The 26,909-nt window shown below is 37.0% G+C and overlaps 1 protein-coding gene and 1 pseudogene across 1 annotated transcript in view; both read left to right on the top strand.

The window, feature by feature from the left end:
• LOC129765066 (uncharacterized) overlaps positions 1 to 26,909 on the top strand; it is a 137,662-nt gene that overhangs the window by 24,144 nt on the left and 86,609 nt on the right. The gene's annotated exons all lie outside the window — the stretch shown is intronic.
• LOC129771665 (ER membrane protein complex subunit 3-like) lies at positions 14,525 to 25,324 on the top strand (annotated as a pseudogene).

The raw sequence follows: 26,909 nt of genomic DNA, 5'->3' as shown, positions 1-26,909 counted from the left end.
AACTGAACCAAAAAAAATTACAGAAAGTTTGCGACCGTATAGTTGATGTAGGATTACGTTTATTTTGAATATATTTGATTATTTCATTATTGAACTCTTTGATAATTATTCGGTGACTCTGAAAAGGATCGTTTAGTTTGATTGTTTGGTATTGTGGGACAATTGTTGCGATCATGGCAGAAGAATGGTGACCAGTCGTTGGGTGGTTCATATCAAGATATAAGATGTCGAAGTGGAATTAAAACTGTCTTCTGTGCCCCTGGTAGAGATAACTTTTGCGTTCTGTATGGATAAAATAATCCAAAGTACAAATGAAGGTTTAATGAAGATATTGTCCATTCCCATTTTTGCTTCGAATCAATGGAAAATCTAAATTTGTCAATACAAATTTCGACTAACATCGCCTACTACGAGTTCACGGCAGAACACAAGGGAAATCGTTTCCTTTATTTTTATTTTCCTTCAATGTTCCACTCTTTCTCGCTGTATAGACATTGCTTGGCCGAAGACAAACATAACAAAGAAGACAGCTCAAGTCGAACGAACCGTTCTCGCCGGAAAAAAAAACCGAAACATCTTTCCAGCTGCTGATAAGATTCATATGGTTGCTATTTTGCTTCCCTTTGGATACCTTTGGTTGGCGGAGTTAACTGCTTCACGGTTCGATATATACTGAATGCTCCTCGCCGCTGGGGCCGGTGGGGCTTTCGACTCAGTTTTGCTTCTGTCCAAGAACTGAACACCTAGAACAAATCCAATTAACCTTATTAAACAGCATTCATTTGATTGCTAGAACGTTTATTTAGGACCTTTCCATACAAAGATATTTTCGTTTGAATGAAAAGTTATCCCTTCGTCTTTGATTATAAATAATTCAATAAATATATTCGCAAATATTATCGTGCCGCAAACGGAGAGGTAGTTTTAAAAACTACAATAAATTTTGTATAAAGTTAATTTGTTGCTTTGACGAAAAAAATAATTTCAATTTTTGCATCGATTTTAAACAAGTGCCAAAATTTCGTTTATATAGTGTTTTAGAAAATCTTGTGTAATTTTGCAAATATTGCAGTAAATTTGAATGTTAGCAGATAACTTTTTGACACAGTCTATGCCCTAGAATCCTGTGAAAATTTCATATTGATACGTTCTGCCGTTTTTTCTGGCCGATCGGTCAAAGTTTGGAGTAAATTAGAGCAACACTTCATCGCAATGTACCAAAATTACCAAATGTTGTGCGTACCCTCCAAATGAACAATTTGAACCTTCCGTTTTCATGCGTTTGTGGGTATGACGATTGTAAGGAGTCCACTCCACCACTTCAATTATTGCTTTGAAAATGCTGTTTATTTATACCTTTTCTCAACTTTTTGTGCAGAGAGTTCCATCAGCAGAAATTTCTGCTTGTTGATGATCATTCTCATCCGAAGATGACGGCAGTATAAACATTTTACTTGGTCTACTTAAATTAATCTTCACTATTGCTCTCTGAGGAAAAAAACATTTTTTCTAATGAATGATCATCTATATTTCAGACACTGGTCAAATTTCAGAATTTATTATCATAAACACCTTGATCGATATCAGAAAAGTCTTCTCTTGAATCTGTTACGTCCTCTAAAACTCTAGATATGTTCGGGCGACATTTTTTGGTTTATGTTTCATAACAAGATAAATATATGTATTTAGAATATTGTTATTTTTGCCTCAATATAATACATATATTAACAACTTACTTACACTGCAAACTACTATAACTGTATTTTTTTTTTCAAATCAACCCAATTGTCCACAGTATTGTGAGTATTCCAACTGCACTAAAGGGTGTGTCACATCAAATTGCATCACGGAAAAAACGCTGTAGAAATTCGCCCAGTAGACCGATCCTTTTGAAAATTTTAGACAGTAACATAAAAACTATTAAACAACTTTTGGCATTTTCTTTTTATTCATACTTTGAGCCCAAGCCCGTATGCTCGCACTTTCCTCTTTACCCCGTCCATAAGGTTCTGTACAACGTCAGGTTGTAGTTTTTTTTTGAACAGAAATCCATTTTCTCTTGAAGTCCGCCTCCGATTTGACAACTTTTGGGTTCTTCCGGAGGGCCTGCTTCATAATCGCCCAATATTTCTCTATTGGGCGAAGCTCCGGCGCGTTGGGCGGGTTCATTTCCTTTGGCACGAAGGTGACCCCGTTGGCTTCGTACCACTCCAAAACGTCCTTTGAATAGTGGCACGAAGCGAGATCCGGCCAGAAGATGGTCGGGCCCTCGTGCTGCTTCAATAGTGGTAGTAAGCGCTTCTGTAGGCACTCCTTAAGGTAAACCTGCCCGTTTACCGTGCCGGTCATCACGAAGGGGGCGCTCCGCTTTCCGCAAGGGCAGATCGCTTGCCACACCATGTACTTTTTGGCAAACTTGGATAGTTTCTGCTTGCGAATCTCCTCCGGAACGCTGAATTTGTCCTCTGCGGAGAAGAACAACAGGCCCGGCAGCTGACGAAAATCCGCTTTGACGTAGGTTTCGTCGTCCATTACCAGGCAATGCGACTTCGTCAGCATTTCGGTGTACAGCTTCCGGGCTCGGGTCTTCCCCATCATGTTTTGCCTTTCGTCGCGGTTAGGAGCCTTCTGAACCTTGTATGTACGCAGGCCCTCCCGCTGCTTGGTCCGCTGGATGAATGAACTTGACAAATTCAGCTTATTGGCGACATCCCGGACCGAACTTCTCGGATCACGTCTAAACTGCTTAACTACGCGCTTGTGATCTTTTTCACTGACGGAGCATCTATTTTTGCCGTTCTTCACCTTCCGGTCGATGGTTAGGTTCTCGAAGTATCGTTTTAGTACTCTGCTGACCGTGGATTGGACGATTCCCAGCATCTTACCGATGTCCCGATGTGACAACTCCGGATTCTCGAAATAAGTGCACAGGATTAATTCACGACGCTCTTTTTCGTTCGACGACATTTTTCCAAATTTACGAAAAATTGACAGTGGAGCATGGCCAACGTGATCTATACACTCTTATCTGATTATAAGCGAAAGCTGAAGATATAATTCCTAAAACTTAAATTTCTACAGCGTTTTTTCCGTGATGCAATTTGATGTGACACACCCTTTAGTGTTAATGATCAATACTTTTGGACAATCAAATGTGCAAATAGTAGAAAGAATGGCTTCCGTGGTCGAGTGGTTAACATCACACCACACATATCGTAATAGGAGTGTCGCATATTGTCGGGGTTGACATTCAGACACCATTCACATGCACGTACCTATATTGAGACGGTGAAGTTCTCCTAGGAATGTTAGTGCAATTGAAAATTAGAAATGATAGCAGCCAGAATTATCCGCAATTTACAAAGTAGTTCATTTCACAGAACACGTTGGCGTTGTTTATAATTCATCTCCAGCTGAAAAATGAGGATTGCAATTTGAGATTTCAATTGGCTAAAGCAGTACTTTCATGAAACAATAATTCTATGTGACAGTTACTTAACCCCGAGGAGCACTGCTCTCAATGTGGTGTGCAGCGGTGTTAGGTGTGCACAGAACCATCATCACCGGCGAGATAAAAGATGGTTTTGTTCAGCATCAGCCACAGTAATGGGACCAAATGCTTGCTTTTAACCGTCAGTCGCTGAGCTGAAACATCAAAGCACCGCCACGGAGATACTCAACAAAAAGCTATGGGTGGATAAGGAAAAGTGTCGTAATGAACAAAAAAAAAAATAGAAAGAACGGTAGCTAAAGACACCAGTTTACTGCTTGCGTAATGGAGAGCAACAAAAAAGTTTTTTGATGTCGAGATGGATTGTAGTTTGGGTTACGGTTTAATTTTTTCCCCGCTACTTTATTACTTCGACGGAAATGTTCGCATCAACTAACAATCTACTTAAGTTGAGCAAATGTGCTCCACTTTCTGCTCTCTTTCTCTCTCTTCATAAACTGTGTACTGCGGGAAAGTTTGCTATGGAAAATTTCCACTCGCATTTTCCTCCAAGTATGCAAGTATGTTTCTCTAATGGATGTTTCAAAGTGCGCATTTGCTGCTGACAGTATGTGTAACAACAGTCAGCCATTTTTTCCGACTAGATGTAAGACGTTTCATTGAATTAGATTACCTAGGATAAATGAAGAAAGAGCACAAAAATGCAAACTTCCAATACTAACAGCAAACAACAAGGATGAAGAATTACAGCAGAAAAATAAACGCATATACCACGAATTGAAACAATGATACAACGCAGCAAAAACTGAAGCCAAGGAAAACAGCGACAGCTAAATGTAATAGCTGAAACAAAAACTACAACCTTAAAAAAAGGGAAAAAATATAAAACTGAATTTCCCGCGTCAGGGAAACTGGGTGAAGCAAATGAAAAAAAAATAAAATAAAATAAAAACAACTGTTTTCTTCCCTTTCGCTTCGCGCTCTTAACATAGCGGAAGATGCTGCCTGTCGGTAAGAGCTGAAATAGTGAGAGGAAAAGTCGAAGATGTTTTTGTAGTACATCCTTTTTGCCCGGCTCATGTTCCAATGAAATTTTCTTCATTTGCATAAAGCCGTTTCCGCTTTTTAGGGGGAGTATTCCGTTTCTTCCCTCCATTCTTAGTTTTACCAGCTGGCTCTGGCGATGTTGGAGGGAAAATATTAGATTCATTCCGAGCAACATCGTTTTCGGGCGTAACTAGAAGCGCTTGTTGTGAATGTTGGTGTTAAGAACAATTTTTGACGGAACAAAAATGGAAATTAACTTTCGGGTGCGTCCGACTTTCAGCACGCAAAACATGGTTTCAGCTGAGCTAACTTGATGAAATTCTCTTGGTTCGTTGTTTATCTTTAGGCCCCGCTCTCGTCTTCAACTTGTGATGGTGGCACTCATCGATTAAATTAAAAGCTTAGCCACTTGAAACGAACACGGTCCACCGATGGGGAGCGTAATCCGGGCAGGATTGAAACAATGTAACTGTTGTTCAAGTTGATGTTGAATTTGATAGTCGATTGCACCATGCTTTCGTCGGTCTCATTTTTTCCTGTGATTTGCTAATTCATCACATCATCACTCGGCTAGACGATGTGCCGTCGATTTCCAGAAAAACCACAAAAACCATATATTCCAATTTTGTGATAATGCGCCAGTGTGCAGAGAGATAAACCGAAATTAATTCACACCATTCAACCATCAAAGGTCGTGCTGATACGGTGCGATCCCCGGTAAAAACGTTGATTTCTCTGGGGTATCGTCACTCGCAAAAACAATCATGCAACACACCGCACATCTCACCTCTCTGTGTGGGTAACATGTGTCAGTTTCCTTCAACAACCTGTGTGCCGAGGGTGAGAAACGGTGCTGGAGCGAATAAATAAAAATCATGTATTAAAATGATACATGATATTCGCACATACTTCCCACATTCCTTTAACGCTCGAATAAAGAAAGGGGGAGGCCAGACCGGTGTTCGTTTATGACACCGAAACGTCAAACCAGCAACAGAGCCGGAGGGAACAAATGGAAGGACTACGAGCGTCGTCTTGTACACACGAACTACAAGGTGGGAGGAAAGAGATGAATGAAAGACGCCTCCATATCCCTAAATCCACAACCTTTTTCTGATTATGTATAGTCGCTTCCAAAGATGCCAGATGTACGGATTTTTTTTGTTTTGACGGAAACACCAAACCGCGGGAAAATTTGATGAAATTTGGTAAAATCCAAAAGGATTTCTACGATTTTCTTAGTATGTCAATGTCATCTTTTATTTTTTTATCATTGTTCAGTATGTCCCTGAACTCTATGAATCCATTCAAATTTTTCAATAAAATTTTATTTTGAGTTCATAACAAAGTTTCATAATTTTCAACAGTCTCTAGGCCTTTTTTCGAACTGGTTGAATATTTTCTGGCGAATTTCCATAGCGCTGACAATCCTCATTGATTTAAAAAAATTAATTTAATGAAAACAGTCCAGTAGGACAGCAATTAGTATTAGCATCGAGCAAGTTGCACAATATTGTTAACACATTAAGGACCGCACGTTTTGGGGCAAACTTGAACGCTTCATTTGTTTGGATTCCACGAATGAGATCGTTTCCTTCGATGTGGATGAGACGGAGGCAAGCCATCGGTAGGCCTTGTTAGATTCTTGGCAAACCAAGGATTTAACCTTCAAGTGTAGAAAACACGGGTTATTTAGTGATCCATCCGTAACAGACGGAACGCGAAACACGAGAAAACTCGTGAGCGGTCCGCAATGTGTTAAGTTAAAAACTAGCCCCATCCGTTGCTGATAATTAGTATTATCTCTTAGATGAAGGCGTGCTTTCTGCAATAGTTAAGAATTACCCTGGTCACGTCCTTGCAACTGCCAAGGAAAGGGAAGGAATGTTAGTCCGACTTTCACTTAAGGGAGTTGCAGATGGCTATACTACCTCTCAAAGATGTCTCGGAAAGTTAGGAATGTGTTAGTAGGGAAGGTAAGCCGTAGAATACACTCAGCTGGCGTTACTGGCGTAGCATGTTGTTACTTATTACTATTACTATTACTATTACTATTACTATTACTATTACTATTACTATTACTATTACTATTACTATTACTATTACTATTACTATTACTATTACTATTACTATTACTATTACTATTACTATTACTATTACTATTACTATTACTATTACTATTACTATTACTATTACTATTACTATTACTATTACTATTACTATTACTATTACTATTACTATTACTATTACTATTACTATTACTATTACTATTACTATTACTATTACTATTACTATTACTATTACTATTACTATTACTATTACTATTACTATTACTATTACTATTACTATTACTATTACTATTACTATTACTATTACTATTACTATTACTATTACTATTACTATTACTATTACTATTACTATTACTATTACTATTACTATTACTATTACTATTACTATTACTATTACTATTACTATTACTATTACTATTACTATTACTATTACTATTTTTCTATATGTTTCACTTGTATTTTCACCAAAACTATTATTTTGTGTTATTTTAGCTACTATGTCCACGCAACAATCATCATGTGACGGTAATCCCAGTCCCTTACCGCTCACATTTTCGGTCTGCTGCATCGGTAATTGGCACTATTAATAACGCAACAAATGAAGCCTCATATCAACAGTCCCGCTGTGAACGGCCCAACTGTGAACATTCGAACAATAGCAATATTCTTACGCCGAAAAAAGGTGACACGTGTTGTGCATCGACAGAATAAGAATTCTCTTGCGCCTAAACGGCTAAGTGTTACAGATAAAATCAATGTTTATCGATAAATACTTTTACGCCTCAAAATGGTAACAGTGTAATATACAACAAAAGTTATCCTAAGACAAAAAATGTACACGAATGAATTCGGCTCTATTACAGCTGAATTGCTAAATGAGCCTAATAAAATAAACTGTGGGATAAAAAAAACACTTATTTATTAAACCGAATCATTGAATCTCCCCAGCTGGTGTTTTACCTGGACTGATGACATTTGACATTTGACATTTTGCTACCCGAGCATGGATTTCAATAATTCATTGTATTCTTTTTCTGCACAACTTCCTGCACAGGGCACCCTAATTGGTATTGAAAATATGGTAATCGGTACCCTAGCGATATCATATATAATTTACGTTTTCTTATATTTACTTGGGTTTTTGTGCATAATTTCATCAAAATCGGTCGAGCCGTTTCGGAGGAGTTCGATCACAAACACCGTAACACAAGATTGATATATGTATAAATAGAATATATAGGAGTGCGTTATGTTGCCTGAAAGACCATCTCCAGCTTCAAACAAAGATCAATTCCGTTAACGAAAATATCGAATGGGCTAACTACGCTTATCATGGTGTAATTTTCGAACACTTTTTGAATTCCCAAATTTTTCGATTTTTATGAAAATTTTTCGATTTTTCTCTCCACTATATATTGATTTATGGGCCGAGACAAATACAACAAAATAAAGACGGCTCAAATCGGATCATTCCTTTTTTGGGTTTTGCGATTAGCGACACATTTGGCCTTCAATTTTTATTCTGATAACTTTTTCTATTTCAATCGATCTAATTTGAAAAATTAACGAGTTGTATGTCGTCGGTTCGTTCCTTGATAAACAACATTGTTCAATTACAAGAAGATGATGATGATGATAATGATGGTCCCACCTCATAACCCTACAAAGGTTTTAGCTGGACGATTTATCTTTAAGATAATTATGAATTTACGAATATACATGAAAACCAGTATGCAAAACAAAACGGACTGGTTTTGTTGCAGACAAAAATTTGATATCAATAGAACAACGGGTAATAGGCGGATACTGAAAAAAATAAATGTCAAGGCTTTTCAAGAAAATTTCCAACCCGGGAAGACTTTGGACTGATCGGGAATTGAATCCGGTATCTTAAAGTTTTTATTAGAGATTTCGAGTATTCTGTAGGGGCTATCCCGAGCTCGAATCCGGTTTCCACTGTAGATCCTAGAAAATTTCATTGTACGACCTACTAAATAGAAAGTTACGAGTTCTTGCATCATTCGCGTTTCTTATATTATATCTATGCAAATTACTTCCTCGTTCAATTCGATCACAAAAGTATCGAGGCAGCATTGCATTCAAAATTTTAAAAATGAAAACCATTGTCAAGTAATAAATTCTTTGCCTAACAGATAACCACTGTAGCGCGTCCAACATTATGCTTGAGGAAGTGTATCTATGACATTTAAACACGTTGAGCCCTGAATTGTTCTTGCTGCGCTTACCGTTCAGCCCGCATAAAGAGCGTTTGTACAATAAAAGTTTCGGTCCCAAAAGATACTCCCAAAAATACTGAAATGAAATACTATAAATGAAACTAATAAATACTATAAATGAAAAATAGTCAGAAACTTGACTAGAAAGTAATCACATTCTGTAAAACATCCGAAAACAAACCGTATATATATACAGCCATTCCATGCCAAATCGATATAGTGGTTCTCAGATTTTCGTCAAAGTGGTAGTTTTGTTCTTCATCGCAAATTATTAGACCCGTATTTTTTTATTTTTTTGTTAGGGTGCCAATTAGCAGGTCTTTCTTGGAAAAATACTACAGTTGCAGAAAATTTGAATTGTTTTCGTTATTATTGATTGTATTTGTTTTTGTAGTTTTCATGGTCTCGGGACCAAAGGTGCTATATTTTTTTCTGGAAAGCTGAGAATTTTTCACATAACATATGTCGAAACCAGGGAGTTTTTTTTTTCGTTTTTGAGTTATGATTTTTCAAAGTTAACCGATGGTCCGAAAAATCATTTTTCCCTTTTTTTCCCAAAAATGACATTTTTCAAAAAGTTATTACTTTTGAATTACTGGACCGATTCAGATGATCGATATATCAAATTAAAGCCTACTAGCTAGCCTTTCTTGAAAAAATAACACACTTGCCAATTAATTGGATTATAGTCACATACATCCAGTCTAGTCGCACAGAAATATTGAACGAAAACTGAAAACGTGTTAACTTTGAAAAATCATAACTTAGAAACGAAAAATCACACCTCTCTGGTATTTGGATATATTATGAAAAAAAACCTCAGCTTTAAGGAAAAATATGGCGCCCTTGGTCCCGAAACGATGTAAGCTATAAGAAACAAAAATAATCAATAATTACTAAAACAAAATCCTTCTTAATTCAGAGTGTAATGTTTTTTCAAACAAGACTAGCTCATTGGCTTCAATTTGATATGTTGATCATCTGAATCGGTTCAATAGATCAAAAGTTATGATTTTTTGTAGTGGAGAAAATGGGAAAAAAATTATTTTTTGGACCATCGGTTAACTTTCAAAAATCATAACTCAAAAACGAAAAAAAACGCCTCACTGGTTTCGACATATGTTATGTGAAAAATTCTCAGCTTTCCAGAAAAAATATAGCACCTTTGGTCCCAAGACCATGAAAACTATAAAAAACAAATACAATCAATAATAACGTAAACATAATTCAAATTTTCTGCAACTGTAGTATTTTTCTAAGAAAGAGCAGCTAATTGGTTTTAATTTTTCAAAAAAAAAAGTCATTTTTGGCAAAAATTTCGAAAAAATGGATTTTTCCGACCACCCTAAAATGGAAATGGTCACCCTAACAAAAAAAAATACAGGTCGGACGGAAATCTGAGAACTACTATATCGGTTTGGCATGGAATGGCTGTATATTTTCTTATGTTGTAACTGCCAGTCCCGGTCAGTCCTTCCGCTTTCCTTCCAAAAAGCTCAACGTCGGCTCCTAGGGACCGACGCAGGGCTTATCGTGTCAATACTAATCGTATGATCTTATACTGTAAGCGCTGCAATCTCAACACTTGTGTACTGTTTACAAGAAATAAGATTAATGTGAGGTGAGACTAGTGGTTTGTACAATCTAATTTTACTATTTATAGATAACTCATTCTTCAAACGGAATATTACACCATACTTTTTAGCATTTTTTTGATGATATTATCAATGTGATTATCAGAAGCTAATTTTTCATCAATCACTGCTCCTAGATATTTGATTTCTGTAACGCGTTCGAGTGTCTCACTATAGATTTTAAAATTACCGTCAAATCTGGAGTTTGCTGAAGAAATGAGCACGTACTTGGTCCTACTAACATTTTACTGTATTCCTTATCCGAGCTTTGCACTTACCAACATATTCGGCGATCCATTTCTATTTATATAGACATCAAACATCAAATGGACTAACAACGCTTATCACGATGTAATTCTAGAATATACGGGAAATAAATTTTCCGAATTTTTCCATTTCCCTTCAGTGTTTTCCGAAAATTTTCAATTGTCATGTTTGGTTAAAATATGTGTGGTATTTTAATGGGACCTCCCTTCCGCTTCCAGAGAAGAAAGGAGTGTCATACCATCATAGAAACATTTATCGTACTGTAAAATCCTCACACACAGAAACAATTAGAGCCCCTTGAAATTTCCATATGCTAAATTTGGTTCCATTTTCCGTATTAGTTCTTGAGTTATGCATAATTTTTCTGTTTCCTTTAAAAAGCGGGGAAGTGTGTCGAACCACCATAGAAACATTTATTGCCCCGAAACCTCCATATGCCAATATTGGTTCCACTTGCTTGATTAGTTCTCGAGTTATGCAATCAAAACACACCCTCCCATCCCTTTGAGGGAAAGGAGTGTCGAACTACCATTGAAACATTTCGTGCCGCCTGAAACCTACACATGCCAAATTTGGTTCCGTTAACTTGGTTAATTCTTGAGTTATGCGAGCCCTTAGAGAGGCGGGGGGGGGGGAGTGTCGATTTACCATAGAAACGTTTCGTGCCCCCTAAAATCTTCACATGTCAAATTTCGCTTCATGTGCTTGTTCGAGTTATGCTGAAATTTATATTTTATTTGTATGGCAGCCTCTCCTTGGAGAGGGGGAGGAGTGTCTAATCACCATAGAAACATTTATTGCACTCTAAAACCTCCACTTGGCAAATTTGATTTGCTTGATTAATCTAGAGTTATGCAGAAATTTGTGTTTCATTTGTGGGGTAGCCCCCTTTTAGAGAGGTGTATCGTTTCTTACCCCCTAAAACCTCCATATGCCAAATTTGGTTCCATTTATTGCCCTCTGAAACCTGCATATGTCAAATTTAGTTCCATTTGCTTGATTAGTTCTCGAGTTATGCAAACTAAGGGAATGAATTCCCTTAGTTATTTCCCATCTGCATACATTCGTTTATCCGAATGTTGAATTCAATCGATTCTTTTGCGTAAATAGCAACTCCTCCGGTATGTCTGGAGTGTGATAGGCAAAAAGTACCTTTGTAACCCGGGATATTATACACAGCGTTTCATAACTATAGACCCACTCCATTTTTCTGAGTATCCAGAGATATGTAAGAAGTCGGTTGAATTGTAGTATATAGTGTAGGATATAATAAATGTCTACATTTATAAGATTGGCCATTTGAACTTTATTGTTGTGTCCAGGCGCGATACATTAAAATAACTAAAATTCCGGTGTTTCAGAACTATTGAACCAGATGGAAAAACTCTCACTCCTTTAAAAAATTAGCGTCAATTTCGCATGAATTACAACAAGTTTCTAATTTGTAAGTCATCTTTAGCTCTCAATCAGTTCAAATAACCCATTCGGAGTGGTTTCGACCAAGGTGCGCCATGTTGTAGTGTGTATCTCGTTCTACGCAGAGAATACATCTCGTTTAAGATCTTCAAATCACTCGTACTGCTTATAGACAGTGTTGCCACACGTACAGATTTATCTGGAAAAGTACAGATTGTTTGGTTATTTTTGGAACAAATTCTGTACGGTAGAGATCACAGATTTTCGTAAAAAAGTACAGACTGGTACAGATTTTTCCGCGTGTGAAATTTCTCTCATTTTTTGGTCAGTATTATTACTTGAAATCACTCAATACATCGACCTGAGAATAATATAAGTAAATATAATATTTTGTAGTAAATAAAAGAGTATTTTTTATGCTTCATGATTTTTCTTTACAATGAATATTTTCGATGGTACAGATTTTTTGAAGAAAAAGTACAGATGAGAAAGATTTTTGATGCCTCTGGTACAGATGAAAATGTGAAGTTGCATCTACTATTCGTAATAAGTTCTTGATAAGGTTTTGATCTGGTAAACAAGCCGAATCCAGTCCAGAATCTGAAGCCTCTATACATTAAACCATGCCATGACTTTCCGGATTTTATGAATTGATGGCAAGTCACTCAATTATCACGGTGTTTTGATGCAAAAACAGAAGTAAATGATTCTGAAGTACTTTATTGCACTTCTGACTGAACATTCGTGTTGATGAAAAGCTATCTGAACCAGGTCTTTTTCAAAATATTTTCCTCAAACCATCACAATGCCGCCTGCAAAGTTACGAGTTGACAAATTACATGACACGTTCCGCAAGTGCTTGCAGTATGAAGAAATTCTATTCAAGTTGAATTTCTTTTTATCAGAGAAGTTCTTCTGAAATAGTGAAGCCCATGGGATTAACTTCCACATTAGTTTTTGGACCCGCAGCTTTGGAGATGGGATTTGGGCAGAATTTTCTCAAAATGGCCTGGTTTAGATAGCTTACTACAACACGAATGAATAGTCAGAAGCTCAACAAAGTACTTCAGAATAATTTACTTATGTTTTTGCATCAAAAACACCGTAATAATTGGGTAATTTGGCATCAATTAAAAAAATCCGGAAAGTCATGACATGATTTGATGAATAGGGGCTTCAGATTCTGGACTGGTCAGCTTGTTTACCAGTTCAAAACTCCATCAAGAACTTCTGAGGAGTGATCGTACGAGTAGTAGATGCAGCTTACACGCAGTATGAGTGATTTGAAGAGTTTAAACGAGTAGTATCCTCTGAGTGTCATAATCTACCTCAATAGCCGTATTGTATTTGTTGTACTGAATTCAACCCCTGTATGTTGTTGTACGTGGATTCTCATATTATGTAATAACTTTCGCATCTTGAGTCGTGATGTCTTCATTTTGACTTTTCAAACGTTTTTCAAAACGCCGGAAAACGTTGGATACTAATGAAGAATAAGATGAATAAACACTGCACTGATCGATTTGATTGAATTTCGAAACGGATAATATAGATGCTGATAGTGACTGGTTACACGTTGACAAAGAAGCCAAGATCGAAAAGGGTTATATTGAACCATGGCTTGGTGAACAAATATCATATATTATACGTTTCGAAACGGGGCCCTTTTAAGATTCCATGAAAATTTCCTCAAAAGAGCCACAGCAGAAGAACGTGTGATTATATTATTGTATACAATTGCGAAAAAAATTATTTCGTAGCTTTTCGAATCGATTGGAACTGGAACTGGATTTTTGAATTTTGAAATATTTTTGGAAAAAATATGATTAGGTGATCGTGGTCGTTTTGCGTTATTTTGATCTTACATTTTTATTTTTGGAGATAACGACAAGAGGAAGAGGCTCATATTAGTAAATAATTCTGTGGTTTTACGTATTTTAAGATCTTTCATTTTACGCTCATGAGTGAGGAGTTTGAGAAAATGGCCAACTATTGCCGAGCATTGGACAAAGCGTCAAAGATTTGCAGCTATTGATATAGCCAACAGCATCCAGCACGAATTCAACCAAGCCACAAAACTGGCAGAAAGAGATTGATCATCTAGCTTCATGAGGAAGCTTCGGCTGTCTCTTCGAACCCCACAACAAATTAGTCTGTCCAAAATCATAAGATTCACAAGGAGCTAGTCAACAAATATTTCGAAATGACAAACGAAGGTGTCGAAATCCTTTGCTTTTGAATGGCTTTAGCTAGGGATACCATCTGGTCGGTGTTGAAAATCAGGACACCTGTAACAGTTACGATTATGACCAAATCCCTGAGATTCTTCAAGATATAAATAAACACACGTCAAATAAATTTATTTAATTCTTGGGCGATCTATGTGGTGAAAATACTCCGGAGATGATAGATGATTTTTTGGCGGTTTCAGAGTCATCAAACATCAAGTGCAATAGCACCGAAGTACAAGCCACGGGTATGAAACGCAAAAACTCCTTCTGCATCCCAAATTTGCTGAGCGGCTGAGTTCCGCACCACATAGTTCAGCATGGATTTGCTTCTGTTTTAATAAAATGGTTAAACCTAAATACCGCTGTCTTGTCTTTAAGTGTCCTTAAGTCATTAAGTTCTTTTGTGAAAAAGGGGGTGCTTATGGGCCCATTCGTCAGTAAATTGACATTTTCGTTCAAATATTTTAATAAAATTAACATGGAATACCGAGACGAATCACAAAAATATCATCGAAGCAAAATCTCTAAAAGAAAACAGTTGAAAGACCTCGTGGAACTGCTACTCTTTATATGCTCATTCAATTTTGGTCTTCAACAAAAAAGGTTTTACTGAAAAATATAATACACTGAAAATTATTCTGTTTCTGCAACAAATTTGAATCGGGACACAGGCTAGATTGTAAAAAAAATCAGGACGTCCCAAATAGATCTCAAAATCAGAATATGTCCTGCTAAATCAGGACAGATGATAACCCTACCTTTAGCAAGCTTTTTGCTTGTTTCGGATTCTGGGTACATGAATGGTGAGCAATTCTTAAAATGGCTTCAATACATATGCTTGCGGTGGAACCCTCAGAATCGAAATTCAAGAAGGCGAATAAACAGAAGTACCGTCGATGGGGGTGAAAATGTGTCGAAAAGAGTAATTTTCGAACTTTTTGTTGAAAAACTATCGTAAATTAGAGTAATACACAATTCTGATTACGCAGAAATGTTCTCTAATGATGAATAATCGTAAGTATTCAAGGAATTGTTGAAAAATATTAATGTTTCACTGAACTATGATTAAATGAAAGTTGACCCAATCACACCCCTTAGAGGGGTGAAGGAAATTTTGGATTTTGGTATTGTAATTATTGATTGTATTTTTTTATAGCTCACATTGTCTCGGGACCAAGGGCGCCACATTTATTTATATTTTGCCTTGAAAGCTAAGATTTTTTTAGATAGCATATCCAAAATTCAGAGATGCGTTATTTTTTGTTCTTGAGTTATGATTTTTCAAAATTAATCGAAAAACAATTTTTTCCTTTTTTCCAAAAATGACTTTTTTTTTAAATTCATAACTTTCAAAATACCGGGCCGATTCAGAGGATCGATATACGAATTTCGAATGGAAAAAAATGATGTTCAAAATCAGTAATGACTCATCTGGGAAGACATTAAAGAATCATTTTATCCAGTATTTACAATTTTAGTAGTTCTGTATAATGCTGGGCATGAGATTTTTTCTGAGGTGCTATTTGATGGCTATTTACACATCAAACTTTGATGAATTATTAAATAATAACTATTTGTAATACAGTTAAGTATTAAGCATTGGAAGTTGTGGAAATATGTCTCCTATTAATCGGCTAACAGCTTTCAAAATATTCGCAATATTTGTCAAGATATTACTAATACAGATCGGACTCGATGATATACAGACTCGATTATATGTGATTCGATTATACAGTAAAACCTGTTTTTGTGCGGTTTTTTTTTGTGCGAATTTTTTTTGGTGCGATTTTTTTTGTGCGGTTTTTTGTTCTTGTGCGGCTTTTTTTGTGCGATTTTTTTATGCGGTATATGAAAAGAAGCATATTTGACGAAGTTATCGTCCATTTAGTTTTCTTCGATGGTTTATATGCGTTTCAGTGCGAAGAAAGCATATTTGCGTCTCAATTCACCTCTGAAATCATTCCCCTCCTCCCATCAAATGCTCTAAGTTTTTCTAAGTTTTTGCATGACATGATTTCTAAAAGCAACACGTTTCGACATGCAACTAAAAGCACAAAACAGCCACGCGCAACCGAAAAGGCATCTGTCCCATCGCAAAGCAGGGAGACAAAAGTAAATTGAACGGTTTGCCTGTATACAATTTTGGACTCGATTATATACAGTTTGGAAAAAAATATTTATTTTTATATATTTAAAATACGGCTTATTTTAAGAAGAAATGTAACCTTTCAACTTTAAGGTGAAGTTTAAGTGGCTATTACATGTAAAATGGGGTGAAAATCGTGATTGAAGATTTTGCTTGAATTTTCACCATGAATTGTTTATATCGACATTGCAGCCAAATTAAGGAAGATTGAAGTTGGGCGTCAAAGAACAAATTGTAGAGCGGTTAAAGAACTTCAATATAATTGATAGGAACAGTCCAGTTTATTATAAATTTTTAGGGTAATATTAACAATAACACATTAAAAATTATTAACTTTTAAGTTTTTCACTTCCAAAATGCTATTAAAATTCACTAATTTATTTGTTCCATTACTATATCCTGCACAAAATTTTCTCATCTTTCAAATGAACAGCAACAGAATTGTCTTCCATAGCATAGTTTATAAGTAAAGCCAGTTTCAGGCAACAGTGTCCGAAACGAAAAAAAGTTCTATAACTCTTTCATTGTTGAAATTCTAACATATGCGTAGAAGGTTCTTTTCCATCAAATATGATCGTCTATCACCTCCTGAGAGAATCTGGATAAATTTATTTTTTTCATGTACGAAAGGTGGTTTCTGACTTTAAGAGGATGAATCAAAAATCAAATTCCTTTTTTTATTTTCGAAAAACGAAAAATACACGCAAAAAAAACAAAAAAAAAACATTTTTTTGACTGCATTATATACAGTAAAGAGAAATCGGAGACTATATATAATCGAGTCCGCACTGTTAAAGTAATTTTCTTAATTTTTACCCATTTTCACCCCCATCGACGGTAAATGATTGCTTAGTATTAATTCACAATTAATTTTTTGAAAGTTTCTATATTGCAATATTCCTTCATCCCAAATATTTCCATGTGGTATATTTCTAATTGTCAAAAATCAATCAGCACATTGGTCATCGGACCCTAATCCAAATCGATAGATTGCATGACAAAATATTGTTCGACCATAACAATCGTCCCACTCACAAAACATCATACACCCCCTCTTGAATGATAACTACACACGCTTCTGATTATGTTTCAAACACAAAATCAAAATCAAAGCAATTATTTTGTTTTAAAATAAGTATTTGTCCAGCTTGCAATAAAACTTGAAAAATTCTTGTATAATGGTTACTATTTGGTAAACAGACTGAACCTAATTTGTTTTCCTTTCAAAAGTTATTGGACGATAACAGTTAGGTACGCACCTTTGCCCCGCACTACTTTACATGATTCGAAAAAGTACATTTTGCACAAAATATCCTGGCATCTCTGCGTTTCACACACCGAGCCCACGTTGGGTTCGTTGCTCTTGCCGTTGGGATTTCTGGAGAACCATTTCATCGTTTACTTTCACTCTCGAAGCGCAGTGCACCCTTTTTTCTATTCGGGATGTCGGCTTTCCTCGATTATATTATCCCATTTGTGAGCATTTGCGGGGTTGGATTCAAAATTCTAGGACGATGACGGAGTAAAATGACCATCACTATCCGAAGCGCAACCCAGTGCGAAAATGGCTGAATCCTGCATGTCAAAAAGCTGAATCTATCCGGCATGAGCCTGTTAGTATAATTTATTGTATTCGTTTTGTTTGATTGGAACAAATTTATTTAAGCAGTAAACGTGCTTTCATTTCTGATCCCTCCCCTCCATTCTTGTTGGTGGGGGCCAAAGTACTGCAGCATTTCTAAACTGTCGAATGAGATATATGCGTGGGAGGGACGCCTCAAAGCAGAGGGGTTGAGAGGGGAGGCGGTGATTACGAATGTGGAACAAATTCCCATCCGTTTCATCTTATGTAGATTTATGTGGCCTTCTGTTTGAATCGAAAATTCCGAGTATCACGCAGGAGCAATAACAGTAAATTCCGTGGATCAACGATAGCACGACATTGATTTACGCGGGTAAATACAGCGCGTCTTTTTTTTCTAAAAAAGTTTCTATTGATCGTACGTCGTTTTTCTGTGTTGTTCATGTTGTTCAAAGTGTTGTTGTGGTGAGATTAAAGTAATTAAATGTTGTTTCAAGACGGTGATGCCATAGTGTTTTTACGATGAACACACCATCAAAAAACATGACTCTGCGCCATGTGTATAATTAATAATCTATAAAAATGTACTTGAAGTAAAATGTTCGTAAAATGTTCGATATCATTTCTTGTAAAATATAGTAATTTGAATCCAGAACGACTGGAAAATAAAATAATGAAACAAATAAATATTCCGCTTTTCAATATCTATTCAAACGAAATTCGTTTCTATCCGGTTCCCAATTCTACGTTGCCATCGGTCCCATTTTGAACCACACATAATCCTTCACAAAGGCAATTGTTGGATGAACAGCAACAGCTTTTACGTTGTCTAAACTTGCAACCATGGTATAAATCATCCCGAGTAGCGACACGAGGCAATGAAAAATTCATTTCATCGCCACATCAAAACAGAAGAAAAGAAATTGCTAAAGGGATTTCAAAGTTCGGAAACTTCGTACCACGGTCGTTGTGCCTTTTTTTCTGAGCAAAGCAAAGAAGCAGTGAATAACACAGCTCCAGTTTTTCCAACAGTATTAGCTACCTAATTGCGAGGAGATGGAAACGAAATCTTTAAATTAATTGAAAGCTTTTTTTCGTCCGGGCAGTTCCTCGCAAAGTTGTTTTATTTTTGTTTTCTAAGAATAGGGATGTGATAGAATAACCTTTTCTTTCATCCCGGTCGGTTCCTTTTTATTTGTTACTATGACTTGACTCCGGTATGCGTAATTGAAGGGTTCTTCAATCAAAATGAAATCCGACGTGGAAACAAATCATAAACCTTCAATTATAACCCAGCCCGAGCTCAGTCGGTTCTCATGTCCTTCCTCCCACAGAAAGGTTGGTACTTTTCGCATTCATCCGTTCCCCAGGTTTTTTTCATTCAATGGTAATGTCGGGAAGTCCCAACCAGCAAACGAACGGAGACTCTTCAAACTCTTCTTGACCCAAAACACGTGGTTGTCACCCACAAACTTGCTCGCCTCGCTACTGGCGAAGTTCCAAATGCAGAGGCACTAGAGAACTCGTTGCATTCTGTACTCACTCTATTCATCGTCTTTTCAACGCATTTCCTGTCGGCTTCCTGGTTGATTAAAACGAGTGAAATGAAAAAAAATAATCAACAACTTCACTCTCCGTCCGGACCGAAAAAAAATAATGGTTCTGTCTGAATAGCCTTGATTCTAAATAGACCCGATGACGATAAGGGGACAGACTCGGTCGGATGACTTTTGATTCGTGCTGGTGTTGTCAATGGTCAATGGTCCACCGGTAATTTCTAATTTATGTATGCATTCATACGTGCTTCCAATTGATGTGGATTGCTTTTTATTTGGAATTGAATCGGTATGGAGCCAAGTTTATGTTCATGTTTCATCAACAGGCAACACTTGATGCGGTGGTATGAGCTAATATTGATTGTATTTCTTTTCAGGAAGAGATGCAACAAACGTTTCAAAAGATATTCTCAATTTGATTCTCATATCAGACATTATTAAACGTAAGGTATTCTGTTGTATCCGTTTAATGACAGACATAGGTAGAGAAACTTTATCACAATAATAAATAATAAAATCTTCATTCATCTCAATGATTTTATCGTTGTTGATACTATTAAGGACCATCTTCAAGTTTTGTCGCGTTCTGGTGAGACTTCCCCAACAAAATTTGGCCCGTTTTCAAAAGAAAAAAACAGATTGTGTACGCGAACTCTTAACAATGGATGTGATTTGGGTTTACCTGTGATAACAAATTGCAGATTGAACTGAATGCTGTTGTTCAGTTCCAGAGCAAGCAAAAGGGGTCATAATCGTCCAGGTTATGGCATAATGTTTTTTGGAACGCAGCAAAATTATCGTTTCAAGTTTATATCAGTGGTCGCCGTCCTGCGGCCCTCCAACGTTACTCATGCGGCCCGAATGATGTATCAGAGTGATGCATAATTCCCATTAAATTGACATAAACAATGCAGTCCATAAATCAACTGTAATTTTTTCAAATATTTATACCATGGGGGACCGGAATCCGTACATTTAATACGTTTTGTATGGTATGTACGGATTTTGATTAATTTTTTAGATGAACGGATTTCGGTTCCGCACGATATACAAATCGCATTTCAAAATTTCAACTGCCATTATCTTTGAGACAAGTCTTTTTCTTCTATTTTGGCTGAATCATAAATTTATTGTTTCTTGTCAGTAAATTTATTTGGCGAAATGGGGTGTGCGATGTATAATGTATGTTATATATATTAGGTACAGAGAAAAATACTGCGATCTTCTTCATTCAATATGGTGTTCAGACTCTATGTTGTATTAAGTGATATAGGCCATATTGAAAACAACACACATAGTCATTATTTTCTGAGCAAATTTAATGCATGAAAATTTGTTCAAAATTCATACATTCGTTATAGTCTGAATGCTATCTGAACGTTATATCTCCACCACCGACTATCAATATTATGCACCTCATTGTAAAACTCAAATATTAGGCTGTCAAAAAAGTCCTGCGGTATTTCCGCGAGATGTCGTTGTAAGCGCGTAGTTCTAGTTGTATTCATTGTATCGAGTCATACTATAGCTTGTTGGAAAGGTATTTTTGCGCGCTATAATATAGTCCTTGACAGTGTTTTGTTTGGTTAAGTCGTTCGTGAGTTATAGTGTCGCAAATATGGAGCAAAATAAAGAGAAAATTCGACATATTTTACAGTACTACTATGACAAAGGCAAAAATGCATCTCAAGCTACCAATAAAATTTGTGCAGTTTATGGACCCGATACAGTTTCCATTTCCACCGCACAACGATGGTTTCAACGTTTTCGTTCTGGTGTAGAGGTCGTCGAAGATGCGCCACGCTCCGGAAGGCCTGTCGGCGAAAATTGCGACAAAACCGTTGAATTAGCCGAGAAAGACCGGCATAGTAGCAGCCGTAGCATCGGCCAAGAGCTGGGGATAAGTCATCAAACCGTTATTAACCATTTGAAGAAGCTTGGATTCACAAAGAAGCTCGATGTATGGGTGCCACACACGTTGACGCAAAAAACATCTTTGACCGTATCGACGCATGTGAATTGCTGCTGAATCGCAACAAAATCGACCCGTTTCTGAAGCGGATGGTGACTGGCGATGAAAAGTGGGTCACTTACGACAACGTGAAGCGCAAACGGTCGTGGTCGAAGCCCGCTGAAGCGGCTCAGACGGTGGCCAAGCCCTCATTAACGGCCAGAAAGGTTCTGCTGTGTGTTTGGTGGGATTGTCAAGGAATAATCAATTATGAGCTGCTTCCCTATGGACAAACGCTCAATTCGGACCTGTACTGCCAACAACTGGACCGCTTGAAGGTAGCACTCATGAAGAAGAGGCCATCTTTGATAAACAAAGGCCGCATTGTCTTCCATCAGGACAACGCCAGGCCACACACTCCTTTGGTGACGTGCCAGAAGCTCCGGGAGCTCGGATGGGAGGTTCTTTTGCATCCGCCGTATAGTCCGGACCTTGCACCAAGTGACTACCACCTGTTTTTGTCCATGGCGAACGAGCTAGGTAGTCAGAAGTTAGCCACAAAAGAGGCCTGTGAAAATTGGCTATCCGAGTTTTTTTTTGCCAATAAGGAAGCTAGCTTCTATAACAGGGGTATTATGAAGTTGGCATTTCGTTGGGAACAAGTTATCGAATAAAACGGCGCATATTTGACTTAAAACAGATGATTGTAACTAATTTTATGAACAAATGAAAATTCAAAAAAAAATACCGCAGGACTTTTTTGACAGCCTAATATATCAACACTAGTCTTATTCATTCAACAAAAAATCGTTGGTAGAAAACAACATAATACCTACGGTAATGCAAACATTAGTAGAATGTAAACATTTTCTGTACATATTAACAACCGTATGTAAAATGAATGTCAGATGCAATGCACATCCCTACCAGAGGTTAGTATATTTTACTCGATAACATAAGTAAACTCGGATGTGGCATATATTTTGAATCATCCGTTTATTTTTACAGGCTCAGTTACATAGGTTTAAAGGAGCCAAAATCTTAACTATATTTTTATTTGAATATATTAACATGTTTCCTTAATTCTGTGGTTAATAAAATAGGTAACCAATTACTCGCGGTCGACTCGAGTTGAGAAGGGTGACACATTTCCATTAGGAAAATGATGGGATGTACGAAGATTAAAACAATGTTCACACTCACACTCACATTCACATTCTCATTCTCATTCACACTTACATATCACACTCAATTCTTAAATCTATCCTTACATCTAATATGAATTTACAATCTAACTTATTCTAATGTTAGTAGGAAGAGAACCGATGGCTCGCGAAGGGCGAAAAGAAGGGGAAAAGTAAGATCAATCACACTCGAAGATCGATAGCCTCAAGGTGAAGGTGGAACAAATGGCTGCCACAGTGGCGCTCATTTCTTTCATCTACCTCCCTCGCCTCCCTCGCCTTCCTCGAGTCATAGCGTTTCATGTCATGAAAATCAATAAAATAAAATTGTGTTGATATCAATACAATTATTATTTTTACGTTTAATGGATCTATAATGTAAGTTTTAGTCAAATTTTTGAACTGATTCTCAAGGGCTAAATACGTTTGGAAATTTTCAGGGGTTCCACGTTTACGAACTGTTCTCGAACGAGAAAGGAAGGTCTCCTCTCCCAATGGAGGTAAGCCAACTCTGGAATTAATGGCAAGAGCAATCGCATCCGCATATTCTTTCCAGTCAATGTGTCTTGTGAGGTCATATGCCGTTTTGCTAGGTTCAGAAGAATTCGACCCAGTGGTGATGGAAATCTTGATTGGCAAGTGATCACTACCGTTGGGTTCCTGGATTACATTCCACTTGCAATTGAATTCGAGCAAACTGAAAGGTCAAGAGAACTTGGATTAGCAGAAGGTTTAGGTACGTGAGAGTAGAAGTCTCCCAAGATCAACCGTGGCTCAGGAAGTAGTGAGCACATGTCGGCAAGTTGCTTGTGGCTAATCGCATCTCTCGGAGGCCAATACAAGCTGACAATACAGAGGTCTTTGCCTCTGATGTTTGTATGACAAGCAACAGCCTCGATCCCTCCAATAGGTGGAAGGTTAATTCTAAAAAATGAGTGACACTTATTGATCCCCGATAGCACCCCTCCGTATCGGTCATTCCGGTCCAAGGGACTAATATTAAAATCGTGGAAAAAGAGATCATCTCGCGTAATCTTCTGGATAGACTCTGACGCGTGGAGGAAAGACGAGGATTGAGTTGGATCGGGAACATCAGGGAGAAGCGAAATCGATGATGGGAGAGAGGGAGTGGGAGTAACGGTGGGTTGAGAAGGGAGGCTTGCAATTCTTTTAGAGGGGGGCTTGTTAGGATGGGTAGATTCGTCCCCAGAAGAATTATCTTCCTTTGGAGGGACTCGTTTATGTTTTTTTCCCAGGCCCTTTTTTGTATGGGTTTCTGGAGATCCTCCACTATTCTCCAGTTTACAAAAACCTCTGTCTTATTTTCTAATTTTCACACACCCACACACCCACTTTCACGCGCTCCTATGTGTACCGCACAATGGGAATAATACAACAAGAGCTAACGAATTTCAACAACGAAAGAGAGATTGAACTTTTTCTTTGTTCGAAAAATATACATAGGGCCTTATTCCCGTATCCACGTACACTTACGTTCCCACTACGCTTACATCTCACTTCACTTTGTTGTACTTATTCCCGTTTCGTGAAGTGTAAAAATGAACTTCGTGTATTAAGTGGAGTGGATACCAAAATGACCGTGTGTTTATTTCCAATGTCGTTTCTAAGAGAAACGTCAGTTGTATTTCGTTTTGTTTATCCTCGAGTTGTGTCGATACACCCAGAAAATGGATTACTAAAAAAACTTCCAAATCTTTTGTAATTCAAACATTAGTAGAATGTCCATATTTTCTGTAAATATTACCAATCGTTTGTAAAATGAATGTCAGATGCAATACACATCCCTACCAACGATTGATTCATTTTACTTCGCGGTGTTAGTAACTTTTACGATTGTTATTACTGGCAACCGCGAAGAAAATGTAAATATAACATTATTAGTCTAATTACCGAGTTGATAATTGAGTTGAACGACACTACTTTCCGATATTGATTTCTTCACAGAAGAAGGTCGAATTAACCCGAATTCGGGACAGGTAAGTAATATTCTTGAAAATCAATTCAATTTATGTTCTTTAATTAAAATTGAAAATTGATACATATTGGATAGCAATGATTCGTCCTCGTCTGCTGCGGGAGAATTTGAAGACATTACTTCAATAATAAGGAATCTGGGTACTTCGAAACACAAAAACGATCCCTGTCGAGTCCTAGATTCATCTTTATGCTATTGGATTTGGTCAAGGACAACTTCATAAACGCTTTGCAGATTGTGATCGGTGGTTCGATCAATTGGATGTTTTCCGGATTCGTCACGACAGAGGTTCCGTATCCACTGACGCTGCGCGTCAAGTCAATATTGCAACGGGGCATAGAGCAGGCCTCACCTAATGCCGCCAGGGTTTCGTCAGCTTCGTGATATTTCCCGATTGTGTTTGGCTGAGGAGTAATTACACGCTGGTCCTGGGAGAGGATAATGGTGAGAATTGAGTAGTCTGGCGTAGCTATTTGTAGTAATGATTGTGTATTTTTCCCTAATTTGTAGCCGTGGATCAGACCCTATCGATGCAGGATCAGACGTCTATAGCTTAGATAGTTCAATGAATAATTTAAAAAAGTTAGTTAGTTCAATAAATGAACAAATATGCATACAAAAGATCAATAAATTAAATACAATATATGCATTAAGGTTGGGTTAACATAACATGTTTAGGGTGTATGTAAAATCAACGTTGAACCGACTGCTTCTACTGGGTTATACTGGCCGATTTAACATTTGTTTACCATTCTTATCGCGTAATATGTACGAATCTGGGTCATGCGAATAGAATCAAATTGGTAGAAAAAAAAAGAAACCAATTGAAATGTCAATAATCAGGAAGGAAAAAAGTTTCTTTTCTAAAAATAAACCACATAGAGAAAGTATCGTTATGAAAGACAAAAATAATCTAATTAAATTAAATGAAAGAACTACATTTTTTCATCAATTAATGCGAGCGTTTGAAATCATGAAAGCACAACTGACAATTCGGTAGATTTGCAGAAATTAGTTTTGGTATTTTCAGGAATTTCAGTCTTATTGACTTCAAAACTCCTCTAAATTTAATTGTAATTCAATTTTACTTCTCGTCAAATGTTAGGTTAGGCTCTTTTTATATGAGAAACGTTTGACAGCATGGGGAAAAAAAGATGTAAGAATTTTTTTTCAACCAAAATGCACTTGAAAAATAGATTCAAGTAGATTCAAAAATTATTAATCATTGGTAATATTTACCAAAAAACTCGTCATATATACTAACTTTTTGGGAGAGTGTATGATTATGATGAGCACGGGGAATCGCTCTGTTTTCACAAGCGAGAGCGTGAAGTGTATACCAGAATAACATCGGTGGATGAACTTGGTGTATTCATAATGAATTCAACCAAATGTTTACAGTGGCGTGCAATCAGGAATAAGGTTGTACTCACTCCACATTGTTTTCACGTGTAGTGTATTCGGGAATAAGGCCCATAATAAACTTTTTTTTTACTTTTTGCCCTCCACTCACCCCCATCTCGAAGATACTCTTATTTGTGAATCCTAAAGTTGGGCTCCAGTTATTTTTATAAAAAAAGGACACAAAAAACATTTAGGAACGAGGTAAGTGGACAACAACATGAAGAACAAAAATGTATGGACCCCAGTGAAAAATAATATTTCTTTTAACACTTTCGTCGCCCAACGCGACGTTTTTATGTTTCTTGTGTGGCCCAATTTTCAGATAAATCAATAAATGAAAATCAAACATAGTTTGTAGCATTTTACATGATCCAGCGATATTTCCTTTAATTTGAAGGCGAATTGACAACAATAATACATATCGAAGTAATATTATATGAGTACAAACCATCCGTACTATAAATTAAAAAAAAAGGATAGTTTAAACATTATGATAATATGGTTATGATTTTATTACTTTTCTACCAGACAAACCTGCGTAGGAATTCAAAGAGCTTCTGGAAGTTTGTCAATTCCAAGCGAAAAACAGCATATATTTCGTCTAAGGTGTTCTCGGGCACTCAGGAATCGTCCTCTGTTACTGAAATGTGCGATTTATTTTCAAATCACTTTGCATCGGTGTTTGTCGCTGATGCAGCCACCCCGTCAGAAGCCGAGAGAGCTGCAGCTAACGGTCCA

The sequence above is a fragment of the Toxorhynchites rutilus genome, chromosome 2 (genome assembly GCF_029784135.1).
Source record: "Toxorhynchites rutilus septentrionalis strain SRP chromosome 2, ASM2978413v1, whole genome shotgun sequence".
Classification (NCBI taxonomy): Eukaryota; Metazoa; Arthropoda; class Insecta; order Diptera; family Culicidae; genus Toxorhynchites; species Toxorhynchites rutilus.
Note: the sequence above shows the minus strand (reverse complement) of the source record. Positions and strands in the feature narration are given on the sequence as shown.